At 42.6% G+C, this 21,697-nt stretch overlaps 1 pseudogene; it reads left to right on the forward strand.

Moving 5' to 3' along the window:
* Positions 1 to 1,900: 1,900 nt before the first annotated feature.
* Positions 1,901 to 2,024, forward strand: LOC127670269 (uncharacterized; annotated as a pseudogene).
* Positions 2,025 to 21,697: the final 19,673 nt, after the last annotated feature.

Genomic DNA, 21,697 nt, shown 5'->3' on the forward strand with positions numbered 1-21,697 from the left:
GAGTCTTTAAATTGACACACATTAGGACAGCCCAACTATCCTGATACTATTTATCATTCTGTTCATAAACAAAGCAATCAATCACATTTGTTCACCGAGATGGTGAGTGTTACATTTCAACTTGACAGGATCTAGAACCACTAAGGAGACAAGTTCTGCTACCTGCATGAGCCACACTGCTGACCACTATTCTTGACAGGATTCAGGTGTCTGTGTTAGCCCCCCTGTTAGGACTTATATACAGTATCTCTGCAGGATATAAGGCCAAACTCTAATCCTAGGGAACTCAAACAGTTGGTGTCATTTTCTTATTATACTGCAGTGGATGCTGTTAGAGAGAACCACGGGGGATTTGAAATAGTCAGGGAACAGTATTAGTCCTTTATCCTCAAAATTTGGAATACCTCTATTACAGCTTTCTCTGCAAGCGCAATTCTAGCAAAGAACTCAGACTACAAACATTCCATGTCAGTTACGACTAATTTCTTTCTCACATATTCTTGCTGATTTCCTGATGTGCTAGCTATGGTCTGAGGATAACTTCTCACCATTTCACTTCTCCCTTTCTGGTCTTACTCAGCATAGTTTAAACCCATAGGAAGTATGTGAGAGCTGGCAGCATACAGTGCATCAGTTTTGAGTTTTTATCTGTGTAGAAAATTCAGGTTTAAAATTTTTATTTATATAAAAAAATTCATGTATAGAAAATAATGCAGAAATTCTCTAAAACAAATATTAGGGATTTTTTTGCTTAGTTTAAAACTAAAAGCTCTGTTAATTAAAGAATATTAATGGTGTTTAACTACATTAGAATTACTAGTTAATATTAATAGATAATATAATAGATACTGTTTATCTATTTAGTTTTCTATTCTAGTGGTCGAACCCAGGACCTTATGCGTAATAGACAAAGATTCCAACGTGAATCTACAACCCCAGCCCAGTGGTAGTATTATAAAGATGCCAGGTAAAACATCTTGTTCTAGAATTGGATAATGAGCTTATAACACTCTTAGCCTGGTGACATTTTAAATGTACTGAGCTATAATGGAGACGAGCAATGCCTGGGGTAAACGGAGATAAGAAAAAGTAGGAAAATAATTTCAGAGTGTCAAATTTCTTATTGTGTGAAAAGTGAAAAATAACTTAAAAGTGTCAATTTTCATTTTGAGTAATAAACCATCATTGTGTTCTGTTGAAAACTGACAAATGAAGTGTCATACTTAGCTTCAACTGTCAACCTGACCTAGCCTGGACTCAGCTGAGAAAGGAACCACCATAGAGGGATAGCCCAGGTAAGATGCCTGTGGGTATGCTTTGGAGGAGGGACTTGTCATTATAGTTAATTGCTATCTGAGAGCCCAACCCACTGTGTGTAGCATCATCCCCTAAACAGGTGGTCCTAGGCTGTATGAGAAAGCTAGCTGAAGCCGGGCAGTGATGCACGTCTTTACTCCCAGTCCTCCTGAGGGCAGAGGCAGGAGGATCTCTGAGTTCAAGGCCAGCTAGGCCTACAGGGTGAGTTTCAGGACTACAAAAAGAAACTTGTCTCAAAAAACAACCCAAAAGCTAGCTCAATGTAAACCTGTGAGGGTGCTATGGTTTCCGCTTCAAGCTCCAGGCTCCTGGTCAAACTCCTACCTTGACTTCTCTCAATGGTGGACCACATGTGACCTGAAAGTGTAAGCCTTTCCTTCCCTAAGTTGCTTTGGATCAGTCTTTTATCACAGTAAGAGAAATCAAACTAGAGCATGATTATAAATAGTCTTTTTATTTTATACCTTGTAGTAGTGTTTAAAAATGTTTAATCATGTATATGTTAATTTTATAATTAAAATGAAAGCATATCACAGTATTTATTGTAAACTTTCAATTTTTTTTTAGTTAAAATCTGATTTATCCTGCCCCTAGAGGCACTGCAGATGTGGCTGACATGTCACATGGGTCAATAGGGGCAAAGAGGAGAGAGGCTATTCTATGCTCAGTGTTCTGACAATCTGAATCATTAGTAGCATCCTAACATTCCCTGAAAAAAAAAACCAAGCCTGAGATGACCACCAGTTTGGTGCCAGGCAGGCACCCAGGAAGGGAGCAAGCTGGAGAGAACCTGAGATTGACAACCTTTGCAAGGGGCCACTCACGGGAGCTGGTCAAAGAGTAGGGTGTCCAGACAGTGGGCTAGCCTGGGATGACCACCAATCTGGGCTGCTCAGGCCTGGAGGGGCAGACCATTCTCCAAATGACCTATGCCCAGTGCTATGATGCACAAATGGAGCATGGAAGTCCCGAGATGATCATAGACACTCAGAGACCCCAGGCACCAATAAGAAGAGCAAGGAATGGTGGAGAAATGGAAGAGAAAGAGAAAAAGAAGCATGTGGGCACAGTGAAGAGAGGCAGAACTGGAGACTCGAGGGTCGTGAGGAGTAGCAGGTGTAACCACCTTGGACAATGGTGGAGGTGGGGTGGGGTCCTAGCCTGTGCTGCCACTGGGGCCCACATATGGGTCTGTGGCCCTGAAGCAGCAGGGGTCTGTTACCACCAAAGGCCAGGCAGACATCCCTGGTTTGGGACGTCACCCAGGCACATGTTGATAACTGAGTGCTGTGTAGAGCTGGCTCCACCCCTCACCTGAGCATCATGGGAGAGCTGGCCCCAGGGGGAGAGGTATGAAAGCAGGAGAGCTGACCCCACCCCTAGCTAACTGCTGTATTCAGGAGAGCTGCCTAAACACAATGTGGGAGTTGCAGGTGAGCCAACCCTGAGGGTGTGAGCCTGAGAGAACTGGCCCATCATTTGTCTGCCATGAGGTCACATGAGCAAAAGAGAGATGCCCCCTCCCTGCCCCTTGCCTCCTATATCAGACAAGAGAGCTGGCACTGGGGTCATCAGAGCAGAAGGGCTGGCACTGGGGTCATCAGAGCAGGAGAGCTGGCCCTGCCCCTCACCTCCTGCAGCATTCAGAGGAGCAGTCTCTGCACTTTACCTGGACAGCACAGTAGAACCTGGATGTGTGTGTTGTGGGTAAGCTGGCCCTGGGGGCCTGGGGGTGGGAGAACTGGCCTTGACTCTTGTCTGCTGTGCAATGGCGTCAGCAAGGGAAAGATATCCTCCCTGACCTTTGCCCTTTGCCCCTTTTGGCATGCAAGAGAGCTGGCCCGAGGGTCATGAGAGCAGGAGAGTCTGGCCCCTCACCTGTTGCAATACCTGAGAGAGCGAGCACTGCATCTCACCTGAGTAGCTCAGTAGAGATGGCCCAGGATCCCAGGATTGCAGGTGAGCTGGCCCTGAGGGCATCCTTCCCATCCTTACCCCCTCGACGTCTATGGCAGGTGGGAGAGCTGGACCTGCTGGCCCCAAAGTCATAAGAGTGGGAGAACTGGCCATGCTCCTCACCAGCTGCAACCTGGTTGCAGGGCTGGCTGCTGAGCCAGCCCCGAGGGTGTAAGGTCAGGAGAGCTAGTGGGCTGACCAGTTCAGATACCTCTCAGGCCCAGATCTAGACCTTTGAATTGGCTCACCCCAACATCTACTCGATTTACGACTGGCTGAAGCTCATGAAGGGGCCAGTCCTGCAGATCCAAAACTACAGGATCTCCATGACACAGGGCAACAACAGGATATCTGAGTGAGTCCCAGTGAGGGTCCAGTATTGATAGAGTAGCAGAAGCCAGAGGCCTGGTACCAGACCGACGACTCATTGCAATCAATGAACATTTGCAAGCAAAGAAGTATGGACAAAAGGGTGTATTGTGGGACACACTGTAGCACACAACAACAGTTCCACAACAAGATTGTTTTTGTTGTTGTTGTTGTGGGGAAGGTTGAAAAGGTGGAGGGTGGGTATGAGGGGAGGGGAGATGAGTGGGATTGGGGTGCATGATATGAAAGTCACAAAGAACCAATAACGTTTTAAAAATTTTATTCATTTATGTTTGTGTCATGTGCATTTGGGTACTGGCAGAGGCCAGAAGAGGGCGTCAGAGGCCCTGTTGCTGGAGTTGCAGGCAGTTGTGAATCTCCTGATGAGGGTGCTGGGAACTGAGCTTGAATCTTTTGGAAAATCAAATGTGTTCTTAACTACTGAGCAATCTCTCTAGCCCTGCAGCCTCAACTTAAAAAAAAAATCATCATATGTGTTTATCTGTATGCCACATGTGTGACTGATAACGCCGGGTGTCAGATTTCCTGAAGTGGGACTGAACTCTTGGCCCCTCGAAGAGTGACAAGGGCTCTTACTGGCCAAGATATCTCTCTAACCTTGTTTTGGGGTTGGTTTTTTTTTAGTTCAATTATAGTGTGTGTGTGTGTGTGTGTGTGTGTGTGTGTGTGTCTGTGTGCAGGGTAGGAGGGGAGGCTTACAAGCAGGGCACAATGACGCAGGTATGAAGGAAGGTTAGAGGATTTTTCTTATTGGCACACTCCTTTAACCAAGGGATCCAACACAGCTCATCCGGCTTGGCAGCAACATCTCTGCCTACTGGGTCATGTCTCTGGTCCTCAACCTCATTTTGTTTAATGTGACTTAGCTCAAGCATGTAGCCTGAGCGTCCACTCTCCATTCCTAAGCTGTTTCTGGAAGGCAGCTTTCCAGGGGATGTGGCTGCCCCGTAATTGCTACTGAGGAATAAAGCCTTCACTAGCCTGAGGACGTCTCTTCATTCCTCATTACAATGAAGCTGAAATAAGTGCACTCTCCCTATCGCATGGTGACAAGCAGAGGGGAAAACAGAGGTAACAGAGACAGTTTGGCAGCCCATTAACAAGTAATACTTGTCCCTTGGCAAAGATATTTTTGGCTCAGCCGTTAAGAGCATTGGCTGTCTGGCTTGGTGGTGCACACCTTTAATCCCAGCACTCCAGAGGCAAAGGCAGACAGATCTTGAGTTCAAGATTAGCCTGGTCTACAGAATTAGTTCTAGGACAGCCATGGTGACACAGAGAAACCCTGTCTCCAAAGCTACCGCAAAGAGCACAGGCTGCTTTTGCAGAGGGCCTGGGGTCAGTTGCCAGCACTTACACAATGGCACACAGTCATCTGTGATTTTAGTTCCTGGAAATCTGATACCCTCTTCTGGTCTCTGGGGACACCAGACACACATGTGCACATATAACCATGCAGACAAAAAGCTCACACACAAAGAAAAATATATAAATTCCTAAAAAGATATTAGCCTAGCTAGAGGCGGTAGCACATGCCTTACCTTTAATCTCAGCACTCAAGGGGCAGATGTAAGTAGATCACTGTGAGTTCGAGGCCAACCTGATCTTCTACACGGTGAGTTCTGAGTCAGCCAGGGCAACTTAGTAAGACCTGGTCTCAAACAAACAAACAAACAAACAAACAAAGCAAAACAAATAAACAACCCTTAAAAAAGAGGTTTGGGGTTTGAAGAAGAAACTCTAACACTTTTTAGGTAGAAGGAGAGAACATTTAGCATACAAGATGTTTAATGTGTCTACTGTTTGTTTTATTTTTGTAACATTTCCCTTTGATGTAGTCTGGCCAGCATCCTGAGTATTCTGTAACAGATTCTCTTAACATCTGGATGGGAATTTAAGATTATTGAAGTATGACACACGCATAAAGCACATCACAACATAGCCCCCCCTGTGAAGGCAAGCTATTACTGCAACATCTTGTGTTCTTTTATGTCTTTTATGTAACCCACAGATCAAGAATCTCTTATGTTTATGAATAACCTCGTTGAGCTGAAGTGAGGATACTCTAGCACCTAACTGCCTTCCTTGGGGGGGGGGTGTTCCCTGATTATCAAATCTTGACTAGCCAAGAGCCCAACAGTTGGTGTGGGCTAGTAGGAAAATGGAAACTAAGACAGGGAAGAAAAGCAACCAATAAAATCTGGGGAAATGTGGTAGGAGCATCCACAGACAAGACCAATGTGCTCACCAGCATTCAGAGGAAGGTGTGGGGCAGGTGAACCGTGCCACTAGACAGAAGAACTGGTAATATTGAAGCAGGTTCAAAACCCCAGTAAATCTCATAATTGAGCACAGCAGGCATTAGCATCAGCTAGTCCCTACCTGTCCTGGGGCACATGATCACGACACCCTACTAGTTTTCCATGTTAATGAGATAGACCCAGGGTCTATCTAGATAGAACCTCGGTGTTTAGCATCCCTTTCTGGAAAAGGCATTAATCTCTGATTCACCCTGAGTAAGATGAATGAATTTTCATCTGCCATGAATAGAACAGTTTGGACAAGCAAGGACGATCTCCTTTATTAAGGATCACCATTGGGGACTGGGGAAAAGGCCTATCATAAAGAGCTTAGCCTGAATCTCCCATAGAAGGCCTCTCTCACAGACTCTCTGTACATCTGGCACTCACGCAGAGCCAAGCTGACCCTCAGACCCTCATCCTCAACTCCTCGTGGTCCCCCAGCAGCGTCTGGGTAAACGGGAGTCTGAGAACCACAGCATCTATCCAGCCCCCACTGTTTCTCACCCAGGGAGACAAGGACTGGGACCCCCTGTCTTAGATTGCATTCTGCCTTTCCTGAGTGGCATTCTGGGTAGTTTCCCAGCATCCCAGAGACAAAGCAGAAAAGCAGACCAACAGGAAGGTATATATTTGATTTTATTTTAAAAATGCATGTGTTGGTTTTTGCACACCCAAAATGGTAGAACGAGGTTTATACAAATTGTGCCTCACCAACTAACTACACAAGACACTTGTTTCTATACTAAGGCCTTTATGAAGCTAGTTCAGATTTAGTTTTATCTTACTGTCAATCACACACATTTGAAACTACTCGAAGTGTGAATTCTTTTTGAACTTTTAGTTCAAGTTTTCTCAATACATTTTTACATTATGAAATACAGCAAGCATATATACAATAACTGTAGGGGAATTTTAATCCATTAACTTGGCTGTTCTGGCAAGGGATTACATGTCTAACTGGAATGCAGACACCTTTAGTATACACCTTTGATCCCAACAATGACATCTAATTGAGGGGCAAAGTGACAAATAAGAGAAAGATTTGGCAGAATGAGTCAGAGACAGGATACACAAAAGCAGATAGGAAAGAGAGGAAGGGAGGAAGAGAGAGAGAGAGAGAGAGAGAGAGAGAGAGAGAGAAGAATCAGTTCAGTTCAGTATGGAGCAGTTCAGTTTGTGGAGTTCAGAGGCAGTCTTTCCAAACAGAGCAATTCTTTTAGAAGCTGAGAGAAGCCAGTTTAAATCAGTCGGCATGGAAAGGAATTTGAATCAGAACAGCTGTGTTGAACCAGCCAGCCAGAGAGTTTATTCAGCACTAAGTCTTGGAGGCTGAAACATTTTAGTCCTAGGTTACTAGTAGAAGCTGCAAGCTGAAGCCTTCAAGGTCCAGGCTTGCAGAAGATTAGAAGACAGAGGCTAGAAGCTTCTAGTCTTAGGGATAGTTACATAGAAATGCTCTGGGCCCAGCCCAAGCCATGTCTTCATAAAACTTGGGTAGGACTCTCAGCTCATGACTTCAACTAAGGAAATCAAAGTGACTTTACCATATTTGCTTTGAATTTTAAAATACTAAACAAAATGTTCTAAGAAGTGAAAACCCTATTCCTGCATCTTCCTCCCTTTTCTCTCAAGATTGCTGTTCACCTTAAGGTGGTATATGTTCTGTCTTGGTTATTTTAAAACTTCTATCTCATATGTATCAATTAAGAATGCAGTGTTTTGGGATTTAAGCTGTATATACCTGGCAGAATGATGCATATTTTGTGCTTATATACATGTGTACATGTGTTTGTGTGTGTGTGTGTGTGTAGGTGTCTGCATGTGTGTAGATGTGCATGCATGCATGTAGAGGCTGGAGGATAGCCTTAGGTGTCACCCACCTCCCTTGAGGTAGTCTCTCTCATTCTCTCTCTCTCTCTCTCTTTTTGGATTTGGGTTTTTCAAGACAGGGTTTCTCTGTATAACCCTGGCTGTCCTGGAACTCACCCTATAGACCAGGCTGGCCTCGAACTCAGAAATCTGCCTGTCTCTGCCTCCCAGAGTGCTGGGATTACAGGCGTGTGCCACCACCGCCCAGCAGAGGTAGTCTCTTTTTGACCTGGACTCACAGATCAACTGAGCAGCAAACTCTTGGGATCCTTCTTCCTCTGCTTCCTTAGCTCTGTTTACCGATGCACACCACCAACTCCAGGCACTTCATGTGGGCTCCAGAGCTCAAACTTATGCTTGGAAGACAGTTTGCTTTACTGACTAAGATATCCCCTCCCCCAACCAAGCACCTGCATATTTTAACTTCTTCTGTAAAAATAAGACATTATAGAGATTTATCATGCCAGGTGTGGTGGTGCATGTCCATAATCCTAGCGCTAGGGAGGCAGAGTCAGAAGGCTAAACACACCTCTAAGTCCTGTGTGGTGTAAGGCCAGGCTAGCTAGGGCTATGTGCTAAGACTCTGTCTCAAAATAACAAAGGGTGATAGTTCAGTGGTAGAATGTTTACCTAGCATGTATGAAGCCCTGGGGTCAGTCCTCAGTGCTACTTACTTACAAATAAACAAATAAGCCGGGCGGTGGTGGTGCACGCCTTTATTCCCAGCACTTGGGAGGCAGATGCAGGCAGATTTCTGTGTTTGAGGCCAGCCTGGTCTACAGAGTGAGTTCCAGGACAACCAGGACTATACAGAGAAACCCTGTCTTGAAAAAAATCAAAAACAAACAAACAAACAAATAAATAACTTTGTTACAGTTGGAGCTGAACAGATTTCTGTTGTTTGAGGTGCAGGGTACTGACTGATCTCTTCCGGCAGGCACAGATCAGTGTTTTCAATGTTTAAACTTTCATGATGCAATGCTCACTTTTCTCTAGACTATCAACATAGCTGTGGTTAGCCTTTTCACATAGTTTATAACAGCTAAGAATGGACGTTTTCAGATAGGTGTAATCTAGTTGGGATTTATTTTGATGTATGCTGACCTAGAGCTCTGATTTATTGTTTTTAACAAATGAAAAAAAAAAACGGAAAAATTTCTATCTTTCCCACGTTAAGTTGAGACACCACAAAGAGATATCTGTGTAGAAGAAAAGACTTTTTTTTTTTTTTTTTAAAGACCATACATAATGCCAGGGGCTGGAGCATTGGCTCAGTGGCTAAGAGCATGTGTTGCTTTTGCAGAGGACCTGAGTTGAGTTCCCATCTCCCACAAAGTCACTCACACCCATCTGTAACTCCAGGTCTCCGGGATCTCATGCCCTCTTCTGACCTCTGCAGGCCTGGGCATGCATGTGGTCAACATAGGTGTATGTAGACAAGCACTCATACACATAAAATAAAATAAATAAATGTTTAAAGAGAAGCCAGAGTGCCATTTTCACACTTAATAATTTAACATTTGTACCTCCTGTGACTTCATCAGTCACCTATGTTGAATTTCTCCCAAATGCCTTTTTACAGCTGATTATTTCAAACCATGTGTCTAGTTGGTAGGTAGATGTCCTCAATCTGTTTTTCCTCCTTTCCACCTCTGTCTCTTAGGAAACAAAATCATTTGTAAATCTCCTTCGTCCAAGTTTGACTGAGTGTATCCTGTCCTGCGAGCAGAGTCATTGTGCACGCTGAACCATAAACCAGTTCTACCCTTTCATTGTGAATGCTTTTTAGTGACTCGTATTTACTTCCTATTTAGTTACTTTGGGGGACATAACATCTGGTAGAATTTTTATCAGTAGAACTTATTTTATGCTGGGAATGTGGTACAGCATGCAGGACCCTGTGTTTACTCCTCAGCGTGCACTCCCCAAAGTTATAGACTTTAGTTTTTACATTCAGAAAACTTAAGCAGATAATATAGAGTTCCTAAATTAATGGGTTCTTCTTGCTCCATGACTAGAGTATAACATTATTGTGATTTGTTACAATCAATAACTGATACGTTATTATTCATTACAGTTAATGTTTTCTTCAGATTTCCTTTGATTTTTGACAAATGTCTGCTTCTGTTCTAAGAAACCCACCAAAATACTACAACTGTCTCACTTGGGATGGTGTTGATTCTGACCAGGGGGTTCATGTAGTTTCGAGCAGATGAGCCATTACAAACCTCTCTATCAAAGTCTCTCTTAATGGTTTTTAGCAACTCCTATTATTTCATTAGGAGTTGAAAAGTCATGCTTTCGATAACTCTATTGCTTTTTTGCTGCAATTATTAGCTACAATTTTCCTATATGGAATTTTCCACGTTTCTGTTGTTTGCTTAGTTTGAAATATTGTGCAAGTCATCTTGAATAGATTTTAATGGTTCTCAGTGCTAACGATCCTAATGAGAAATTCCTATTTGTTTGCCTTTCAAAATTATTTTCATAGTAGTATAAAGAAGATGTCTTATATAGTCAGTCAAAAGATGAGGCTTCCATTTGTGATATTGTGAAATAAGTAGTTGTGGTTTTTGTTTTGTTTGTTTTGCCTCATTTCCTGATGTATTGTTTCTAAAAACCCTTGACTCTGAAGGGCAACTGGAATATTTTCTGCTGTTATGATGTCCAGCAGCTGAAAGTCCTAGGCAATTTCAGGATGGACTCTTGTTACAGCAAAGTTCATGTCTTGATTGGAATGTTTGGACTTTTAACCACACCCTGGTAATATCCAGGAAGAGGAGAAGGGTTAAAGGTCAAGTTGATCACAAATCATTAATCATTTAAGCTGCTATGTTTGTATAATGAAGCCTCCATAGACTCTCCAAAGGAAAGGTTGGAGAGCTTCTGGATAGGCCAAGGAGCAGTAGGAAGTTCCCTGCCCCTTCCCCGTGACTCACTCCATGCATCTCTTATCTATATCATTGGAAATACCCTTCATGAGAAATCAAGAAATTAACTCAGGATTCACTGAGTTCCTTGAGATGCTCAAGAATTTAGACAAACCCAAGGTGGTAGTGTAGGAGCCCTAATTCATAGCTATTGGTTAGAAGTACAGGTAAGGAGCCAGGCATGGTGATATGCCTGTGGTCCCAGCACTTGCCAGACAAAGGCAGGAAGATCAAGAAGTTCAAAGCCATCTTGAACTATAATGAAACTTCAAGAACAGCCTGAGCTAAATGAGACTATTTCTTTCAAAACCATGTGTAGGTAAAACAGCTCAAGGCTTGTGAAAGGGAATTGAGCCCCTTAACCTGTGGGATCGGTTGATATTTCTAAGCAGGTAGTTTCAGGACTGAATTATATTAGAGGACTTGTATCTTCATTAGGGTTTTATAACTGTGAAGAGGCACCATGACCACGGCAACTCCTAAAGGAAAACATTTGACTGGGACTGGATTATGGTTTCAGAGATTTAGTCCATTATCATTACAGTGGGAAGCATAGCAGAGTCCAGTCAGGCATGGTGCTGGAAAAGGAGCTGAGAGTTCTACATCTTGACCTGCAGGCAGGAGGATTGCCACACTGGGCATGGCTTGAGCGTCTGAGACCTCAAAGCCTGCCCCTTGTGACACACTTCCTCCAACAAGCCACACCTACTCCAACAAAGCCACATCTCTCAATAGCGCCAATCCTTGTGAGACTATGAGATTAGTTTCATTCAAAATACCACATTCCACTTCCTGGCCCCCATATATTTAACCCAATTTCAAAAGGCCCCATATTCTATGCTAATCTCAACATTGTTTCAACGTCTAAAGTCTCTTCTAAGACCATTCAGTCTCTTAATGGTAATCCCTGTAAAATCAAAATGAAAAAAACAAAAACAAAACCAGACCACATACTTCCAACATATATTGGCACAGAATATGTTACAGTTCCAAAGGGAGCTCAGTAAGAAAATACTGGATCAAAGCAAGACCAAAAACCAGCTGGGCAAACTTCAAACTCTTCATATCCATGTCTGATGTCAAAACATTCTTTGGATCTCCAACTCCTTTCAGCTTTGTTGACTGCAAAATCCTCCTCCCTCTTGCGCTGAGTCCATTCTCTGTTGACAGCTCTCCTTGGCAGGCATCCCACCACTATGGCATCTCCAACTTTTGGCGGTCTCCAAGGCGACCCTGGCTTCACCTTCACAGCTTCCCACAATGGCCACTCTGGGCCTCCATGCAGGCACACCTCTGCCACAGGCTCAGTGGCTTTCCTAAATTAATGGAGGGAGATTCCATAACTCCTTTCTTCTATCCTCGACCATAAAACCTGAACCACATGACTAAAGCTGCCAAGTTCTGCTGCTTGCTGGGGCTGGAACATGGCCCCTCATTCAATTAAATCTTCATTAGCTTTCTGGTTTTGATGGTTTCCTTCACTGCCTAAGCTCTCCTGTCCTGAAACTCTGTAGACTAGACCGGCCTTGAACTCAGAGATCTACTTGCTTCTGTCTCTGGAGCTCTGAACTTAAAGGAATGGACCACCATGCCTGTCTCTGATCTTTTTTTTAATTCCCTTTCGCACATTGGAATCTTAGTGGGGTAGGGTCTCACCCTGAGTTCACCACTCCATTTAACTCAGGCTTTTCTGGAATCTGTTAACCTTGTTGAACACAGGGTTTCCCTCCATCCCACTTCCTGGTGCACCTTTCCTTCTTGAACTATACATTATAGTTTCCGTGCTCAGCTTGCTACTTCCCATTATAGATCGCTATGAGAATGAACACTAAGACAGTCAATACTAGACTGTTTCAAAATTTTCAACACAACCAATCCAAAACTCTTCAATTTAGTCTTAGGTGTATTTTTTTGGACAAGAGCAAAAGTTGTCACATCCATCATCAAAACATTTCCAGAACAGTCTCTTGGCCACAAACTAACATTCTTCTCTTCTGAAACCTCTTAAGCCAGTCCCCAACAGTTCAAATCACTCTCAGCACCTCTGTCTTCCATGTTCTTACTAGGATGGTCCATTAAGCCCCACTTAAACCATTCCACTGCTTTCCTAACCCAAAGTCCATATTCCTCCACAGTCCAGCCTATCAAAGCAATATTCTAGTCTCTGGTACCTGCTTTGGTTTTAAATAGGATTTTATTGCTATGAAGAAACACCATGATCATGGCAACTCTTATAAAGGAAAATATTTAATGGGACTAGCTTACTGTTCAGAGGTTTTGTCCATTATCATCATGGACAGAAGCATGGTGGCATGAAGGTAGACATGGTGCTGGAGAAGGAGCTGAGAGCTCTACATCTTGATCCAAAGGCAGCAGGAAAAGACTGGCACACTGTGTACAGCTTGAACATCTGATATCTTAGCTCCCCACTCCTAGTGACACACTTCCTCCAGCAAGCCACACCTACTCCAACAAAGCCATACCTCCCAATAGAGCCAGTCCCTATAGCCTCTGAGGCCATTTCATTCAAACTACCACAATATCTAAGTTCTGAGTTTCAAGAATTGCTCAGTAAACACTTGTCTTCATTCTTGGATCTCTCCAACCTTGAGTTTGGTTTCCTTTTAGGTAATATGGGCCAGGTTATAGCTCCAAACTATATAATTGAAAGGCAAATTAGTTTTGAAAGGCAAATTAGTAAGCCCCTTTACAAAGAGGGCTACTTGAATATTGTCATGTGAGTCAACAAATTCCAAGCTTGTAACGGACATTAGGAAGTAGTTTTCACAGATTTTCAAAAGCTAAGTTATAATAAATAATTTACATGGTGTAATAGCAGGCGCTATAATAGTTTTGCAGCTTAAGCTAAACTGAGACCCAGCCAGCTGAAGGAAGTGACCTGAGAGAGCCAAGTAATGTAAATATATTATATTAAAGAGAATTTCTGATACAAATATAAGAGAAAACAACTTCTTTAACAAACACAGATATGGCATGTCAGCTATTTCCCTTCTTCCAATACAATCCATGCCAATAGAGCAAATAGAACTTTCTAGAGGTTGTGTGTGTGTGTGTGTGTAAACCACAGTAACAAGAGAATATTTCTGAAATCTCCTAAGTTTAATTTCAAGAGCCAGAGGATGGAGGAGAGGGAAAATAAGGAAAGTTACCCCATCAGAATTCTTGTCGTATTTCTGAATATATGTTAAAACCAACTCAAGACCACACGTAGCCGAGCTTTTAGATTTCACCTCATTCATCAAAAAGCATCAAGAGATCTTCCTTAATGATGGTCTCTCACCCAGTACAATTTCTACAGAGACTGCCTTACTTACTCCTCTTTGTTTGTTTTGTTTGGGGTTATTTTGTTTTTTTGTTTCTTTGTTTTTTGTTTTTCTGAGACAGGGTTTCTCTGTATAGCCCTGGCTGTCCTGGAACTCACTTTGTAGAGCAGGCTGGCCTTGAACTTAGAAATCTGCCTGCCTCTGCCTCACAAGTGCTAGGATTAAAGGCATGTGCCACCACTGCCCGGCCTTATTCCTCTTTGTATACCATGCTCTTTCTTGATTTTCAAGACAAAGAGAAGCTTAGTGTGGTAGCTTATACCTGTAATTCTATTTGGAAGATTGGGTCAGATTTTTCTCTGAGAAAGAGTTCAAGGCCAGCTGACCTATAGTGTAAGACACTGCTTTAAAAACATAACTAAATAAATACAGGTTACCTGGAAGTTCTTTGTAATAGTAGGCTTCATGATAACAAGATGGCTGTCCAAAATGGCCTTTAATAGACTTTAAGTTACGTTGTTATTTTATTTCCATTTAAATGGACACATGGGTCAATGCCATTGATGAGGGTTAAGAGCTCCAGTCTATGAGTAATCAGTCATTAGGAGTAATTTTAACACCATGACCATTTAGCAGAATAATACTAGTTTCTCCCCTAGGACGTAGGATACAGGTTCTTGACCCATTTAGCAGTGCCAGGTATGGTTTCTATTGAGAGACCAGATCTTGGGTTCAGTCTCTACCTTAGAGAACCTGACCTAAGTTGAATTCGACTTACTCCCCAACAAAACTGCATCTCTAGGTTACAAGACAGTCCCTGGCACTTCACTTCATAGCAACCACAAATCAGGAGGAAAGCAGAAGTTAAGTTTATGGTTTGGCTCCCAGAACCAGCCAATTTTTTAATGGGCAACAAAATTCCATAACAACCCCCCAGTCAGAAGTGTGCTAGAAACCCCCTTGTTTGCTTGCTTACTTCTATAAATGCTTGCTTGAAACTGGGTTCAAGGCGTCACCCTCATGTTCTGCTGCATCTGACATGGTGGTGGGGCCCAAGCTGGAGCTTAAATAAAGACCTTAGTGCGATTGCATCGGAATCAACTCCTTGGTGGTCTTTTCGGGGCTCTTGAACAGGCTCAACACTATATCATGGAGCTGGGCTCAGATCTAATCAGAAAGCTGTTGGTTACTCCTGTATTGTTCATGCCATTATCATACACATTATCTACATATCTTCATTGTTGTATCTTTCAGGGATCATATCTAAGTGGGAGACTGATGGTTTACTTTTCTCCTTCAGTAGAATGCATAGCATCTTCCAATACCATGAAAGCCAGGAAGGATGAAATTTCCAAGTGAGTACCACCTTTTTTTCTATGTGGTCTGTGATCTAAGTACATGGTGCTTTCAGCAGTGGGGTCTGCCCCTTTCCTCCATGTTCTGGAGGGTAACCAAGAATATTGACAATAGCTGCAATGCTTAGGGTTTTTAAAGACACTAATCAACAGATCAAAATAGGTAATTCAGTAGACTTTTCTCTTTTAAAGGTACCTTGGTCTCTAGAGTTTTGATTTATTAATAGAAAAGAGTAAATATGTAGGAATAAGTAAAAAATTGTTTCCAGTACAGTGGCCTCTTGGGAACTACTTAAAATATTCTCTAATTCACTCTCTATTTTGTTCACAAAAATCAACCTTCCAAGAGTTTAGAAAGTAAGAAATGTGACCCAAAGTTTTACTCAGACTCATAAGATGACATTCATGGCTAGTTGCAGAAGGAAAATAAGATGGTGCTGAGACAGGAATCTGGGTTTTCATATACGATAGGCAAGTACTCTACCACTGAGCCACCCGTCCAGCCCAACTTAGAATCTCTTGATGCTCAAAGTCTTGATACTTGACATCATCATTTGGTCCTTATTATAAAGGTAATAAGCTGGCATAGAAAAGGAAGGAAGCTACTGATGTGATTTGAATTGTGTCCCCAATCAGCACCATTGACTTTTTATGTTGAACTATCCAATATGGTTGCATTCTGAATGGGGCCTTTGGGAGGTGGTTCAATTTAGACGAGGGCTAGAGAGTTTCAGCCTGGTATGACTGGGACCCTCACAGAACGAGACATCCTAGAACAAGTATGCTCCCATACCCTATCCCATAAAGACACAGAAAATTTCTATCTGGAAGCCTGGAAGAACGTCCTTACCAGAGCTTGACAGTGTTGACGTCCACTCCTTGAACTTCTAAGCCTCAAAAACTATGAAAAAATAGATTTCTGTTGGTTAAGACAGCTAGTCAACAGAATTTGTTATGGCCAAGCAAGCTAACTAGTATAGAGTAGCTCTCATCTCTGCCTCCATAGTAGTGATAGCTAGCGAATACTTTCATGAAAAGTGGAATGTGTGAGTTTTGTTATTTAATCTTCATAATCCTAGGAATTACATTTTATCATTTTAAACTGAAATGTAAAATTTATTTAAATTTAAGAGATACGGTATAATTTAATGCATGTTTATGATGTGTGATCATCAAGTTGGAGCAATTAACATTTTCATCTCTTCAAATATTTATCATCCCTATGTGAACTTTAGACTCCTCTAATTGTGTTAAAGACTTATTATATCATAATTTGTAAGAAAGATTGTAGTTACTCTGCTGTGTAGTAGCACACCAGAGCTAACTCCATGTCTCTTCCTATATTTTTACTGTGAATTTTTATTTCATCTTTTTGAGATAAAGTCTCATAACTTAGGCTGCCTTCAAGCTTACTGTTCAACTCAGGATGACCTTGAACTCCTCCTGATCCTCCTGCCTTTATCCAAGGGGTAGAGTTGCAGGTGTGCATCACCATGTCTGGATTTATCTTACTGTATTTCAATACCCATTAGCTCATCGCTCTCTGTCACACATCACACATCTTGATCTCCAATGGCCACTAGCTACTATCTTCTTCTATGATGTTGATGTGTTTTCTAGCTTCCATCAAGGGTAAGGATATGCAGTATTGGCTTTTGTGCCTGCTTGTTTCACTTAAAATGATCTCTTCTAGCACCATCCACTTTGTGAAAATGGACTTTTGGCCAGTGAGATGGCTCAGTTGGTAAAGGCACTTGCCTTTAAGACCAGCTGATGACCTAAGTCCGTTCCCTAGGACCTGAAACCCAGTGAACAGTACACACACACACACACACACACACACACACATACACACACACACACACAGAGAGAGAGAGAGAGAGAGAGAGAGAGTAAAAAAACAATTAAATAAAAATTGAGTTCGTTCTTTTTATATTTCCAGTATATTCAGTATATTCACTAGTTGATGGGTGCTTTGCTTGATTTCACATCTTAACTATTGTAAATGGTTGTGTAATATGGGAAAGCAGGTATTACTAATATTCTTTTATAGTTGAGGGGATCGAAGTTCAGAAAGTTTGATGTATTCACCTGAGTACCATCACCAGTTGATGACTGTATTAACTACATTTCAATTATAGTGATGAATCACCATGACCATGAATTTGTGTGGGCTTACGGTTCCAGAGGACTAATGGGGGGAAACCAAGGAAATAGGTAGGCATGGCGCTGGAGCAGCAAGCAGGAAGCCAAGAGAGTGAACTGGGGAAGGTGTGTGGTTTCACAACCTCGAAGACTATTGCCAGTGACATAGTTCCCTCGGCAAGGCCACACCTCCTATGTCTACCCAAACAGTGCCGCTATGGGAGACATTCTTTTTTGTTTGTTTGTTTGCTTGTTTTTTTGTTTTTGTTTTTCGAGACAGGGTTTCTCTGTGTAGACCTGGCTGGCCTCGAACTCAGAAATCCACCTGCCTCTGCCTCCCAAGTGCGGGGATTAAAGGCGCTTATTCAAACCCCACAATGACTAACTCAGATATTGGGAGACCAGACTTTCACTTTCATTCGACTGAAGCAATTACTACTAACCCTTAGGCATCCGTAAAAACATCATTCCTGTTTGCATCTCAAAATTGACAATTGAGTAGAAACTGGAAACAAAGTCTGATCATATGTGAATGGACAAAGATAATTTATTGTTTGCTTGTTTTTTATTTTTTATTTATTTATTTTTTTGAGACAGGGTTTCTCTGTGTAGCCCTGGCTGTCCTGGAACTCATTCTGTAGACCAGGTTGGCCTCACAGAAACTCATTTGCTTCTTTCGCACAAGTGCTGGGATCAAAGGCAGGTCCCACCATGCTAGGCTAAATTAAGCTAAATTTATACAAGGATTGCTGCTCAGCAATAAAATGCGCAGAAGCATAGATGAATCTCAGAAATCACAATACTGAGAAGCTAAACAAAGGCAGTCAAGGAGAGCTAGGCACGGTAGCTCACACCTGTGTGTCTCAGTACCCAGGGACCAAGGCAGAATCCGACTGTCAGGAGTTCAAGGCCAGTGCCACAGTGTCCTTTCTAGTTTTCACAATAAAACACTCTTTAAGAAGCAGCATAATGGGCAATGGGTTTATTTCAGTGCGCAGCAGTGTATCTGGGCCGGGAAGTCAGGGCCAGGGCGGGAGCCTGAGGCAACTGTCACTCTACAGTCACTCTCAGACCAGAGTGATGAAGGCCTCTGGCTTCTCCACCCTCTGTCTCATTTGCATAGCTCAGGTTCCCAGCCAGGGGAATGAGACCACCCACAGTGGACGGTTCTTCCCACCTTGTCTAACCTAATTAAGAACATTCCTTGTAGGTATGCCTAGCAACCCATCTTCCTGGTGATTCTAGATTCTCTCAAGTTCATAATCAGTACTAACTTTTGTAGTATTGTAGCCTGGGCTGTATAGTTCAAGGCTGGGAGTCCGAGGTAAAGTGAGATTCAGTCTCCAAAAACAAAGCTGAAGTGCGAGAAAACAATACATCCCATTTAGTCTATGTATATAAAAGCTTAGAAAATGCATCCTGATTTATAATGATCAAAAGTGGATCACCGGGCAGTGGTGGCTCAAGCCTTTAATCCCGGCACTTGGGAGGCAGAGGCAGAGGCAGGCGGATTTCTGAGTTCGAGGCCAGCCTGGTCTACAGAGTGAGTTCCAGGACAGCCAGAGCTACACAGAGAAACCCTGTCTCAGAAAACCAAAAAAAAAAAAAAAAAAAAAAAAAAGAAACCCAAAACAACAACAAAAAAGTGGATCACCGATTGGCTTGGGGTATGAATAGATGGAGGGTTTACAAAGTGGTACAAAGAAACCTTTGGAACAGATGGGGATATAATGTTAATTATAGTCACGAATACTTGTGTCAAAACTGATCAACTTACACACTTTAAATGTATTCAGTCCAATGCATCGATAAATCCATCAAAGAGGCTGGGGATATTCTGCGTATTCTTGGTAGTAACACACTTACTGGTCTAGCAGGCACAAGGCCCTGGGTTAAATCCTTGTCATTTTAGGCAGAAAAAGGAAGGGTGGGGCTAGAGGGGGAAGAGAGGAAAGGGATAGCTGAGAGGGAACGCAATTAAAGAAAAAAATGTACAGCTGTCTTAATTTCCTTTAGAGTGATTCTTTCAAAAGCTGGCCATGTTTTCTATAACCCACTTAATTAGGTCAGTTTTATGATTTTCTCTGTTTTGACAGTAAGTGGTTTTCACAACTTCAGCACCTTTATTTTTAAATCTGGCCACTTTACCGAAAGCTGAGGTGAGTGTTATAATTCATTCTCAGTAAGTGGCCTGTCTGTCACACCTTTGTTTGCAGGGTTTCTAAGAGGAATGAACTCTTCTCTTGCACCCAGTGTTTTCCTGGGCATTTGGATTTATAAAAATGAAACAGAAGTTTGCTTATAGACTTCTTTAAAGGGAGACCCTGTTACAAAGTTACACCAGCCTAAAACTGGCGGGAGCCTCAAAGCCCAGGTCCTGGATATTGAGGGATCTCCAGGGAGACCTTTCCTTCCGGTCCTTTTCAGGCAGCTGATCTACAGAGAACCTTCACTGACTGCATCTGAACTGCTCTGTCGCTTTTGCTTATTGTTTTAGTTATTTTTAAACCTCCCTGTGCCCAGAATATCTTCAGTATGCCCCAGTAGACGCACCTCTTACCTTCCTCGGTGGGGCTTGCTCTTCCTGGGAGGTTGGCCTGTGAGGAGTAGATCAGCAGAACCAGGCCAGTATGTTTGTTCTCCTCAGTCTCCTTTATTCTCCTCAGCCTCCTTTCTCCCTAGAAGCTTTAGGTACTCACATTCCTCAACCAAGGCTCTTTCAAGATGTCTCCCTCGTCCAACCGTTCTCTCCTAGGCTCCCCCAGCCCTTCATGCATTGGGTAGTAATAGTTTCCTTCCTGCCCAGGGCAGGTTTCTTTATATCCCCATTTCTCTCCGAAGCTCAGCACATATTTGTGATTAATTCCATTCAGTTTATCTCAGTTTCCCCACTTCATATTTTTTGTCCTTAGAGGATGCTTCCAATTTGATAAATCTGTTGTAACTTGAAAGTATCCTAAATTTAAATAAAAAATGAGTTTAGTATTGCTAATGAACCAAATACCATAGCTTACTTAGTCTGCCTTAAATGTAATAGTTCATGTAACTTATTGAATACCTCCGTGAAAGTAAAAGTTAGGTACTGTGGGTCTCCCTCCTCCCCAGGGTCCTTGGCCACCAGCCCACGAAGATGAAGGGAACAGAGCTGATGTACAGGGTTTCAGACAGCCTGTGACTATGAAGGAAGGAACAGGCTTATCTCTGGGCTCATCTTTGGGAGACAGATCAACTTTACTTGTGGTGATTCAAGGCTTCTATAGTTTGGGGGGAACTTGGGGTAGAAACATCCAGGATGGGCAAAGGTCATTGGCTGAAGGCTTAGCCAATCTGCCTCATTAGCATGGGGAGGTATTCCAGGAATTGCAGGTGCAGGTTGAACTGAGTTCTTATCAGGAACAAGGAAGTTGAACCTGTAATCTACCCTTGGGTACGCGGCATTCCCTAGGTAAAGGCATTCCGGGCTTCCCAGATAAGTTCAGAGGAGAAGCTTTGCTGGTAAAGGGAGTCTGCCATTTTGCACCAAGCTCAGAAGGCTATCGGGACAATGGTAGACTTCCACCTAATTAGCAGAGGTTTTCCCACCAGACTGCTTGTATGGGCACCATTTGTATGCACGACAGAGTAAAATAAATCAGTCCAGATAGTTTCTTGGTTTGTTTTGGAAGTGCCAGGCATGAATCCAGAGCCTTACATGTTCAGGAAATGTCATCTACCACTGAAGGGCGCCCCAGGTGCTGTCTGTTTTATTTGTGTGCTTTCTTTTCTTTGTATTTTTTAAGGGTTTTTTTTTTTGTTGTTGTTATTGTTTGGATGGGTTTTTGTTTTGTTTTGTTTTGTTTTTTGGTTTTGTTTTTGGTTTTTCTTTCTTTCCTTCTTTTTTTTTTAAAAAGATTTATTTATTTTATGTATTCACCATTGCTCTCTTCAGACACACCAGAAGAGGGCATCAGATCCTATCACAGATGGTTGTGAGCCACCATGTGGGTGCTGGGAATTGAACTCAGGACCTCAGGAAGAGCAGCAGTCAGTGCTCTTAACCACTGAGCCCTCTTCTTTGCTTTCATTGTTTAAGCTTCAGATCCAGCATTGGCTCATGTCCTCTGTTGCCTGAGATCTCTGCTGGCCAGATCCAACATCGGAGTGAGAGA

The sequence above is a fragment of the Apodemus sylvaticus genome, chromosome 19 (assembly GCF_947179515.1).
Source record: "Apodemus sylvaticus chromosome 19, mApoSyl1.1, whole genome shotgun sequence".
Classification (NCBI taxonomy): Eukaryota; Metazoa; Chordata; class Mammalia; order Rodentia; family Muridae; genus Apodemus; species Apodemus sylvaticus.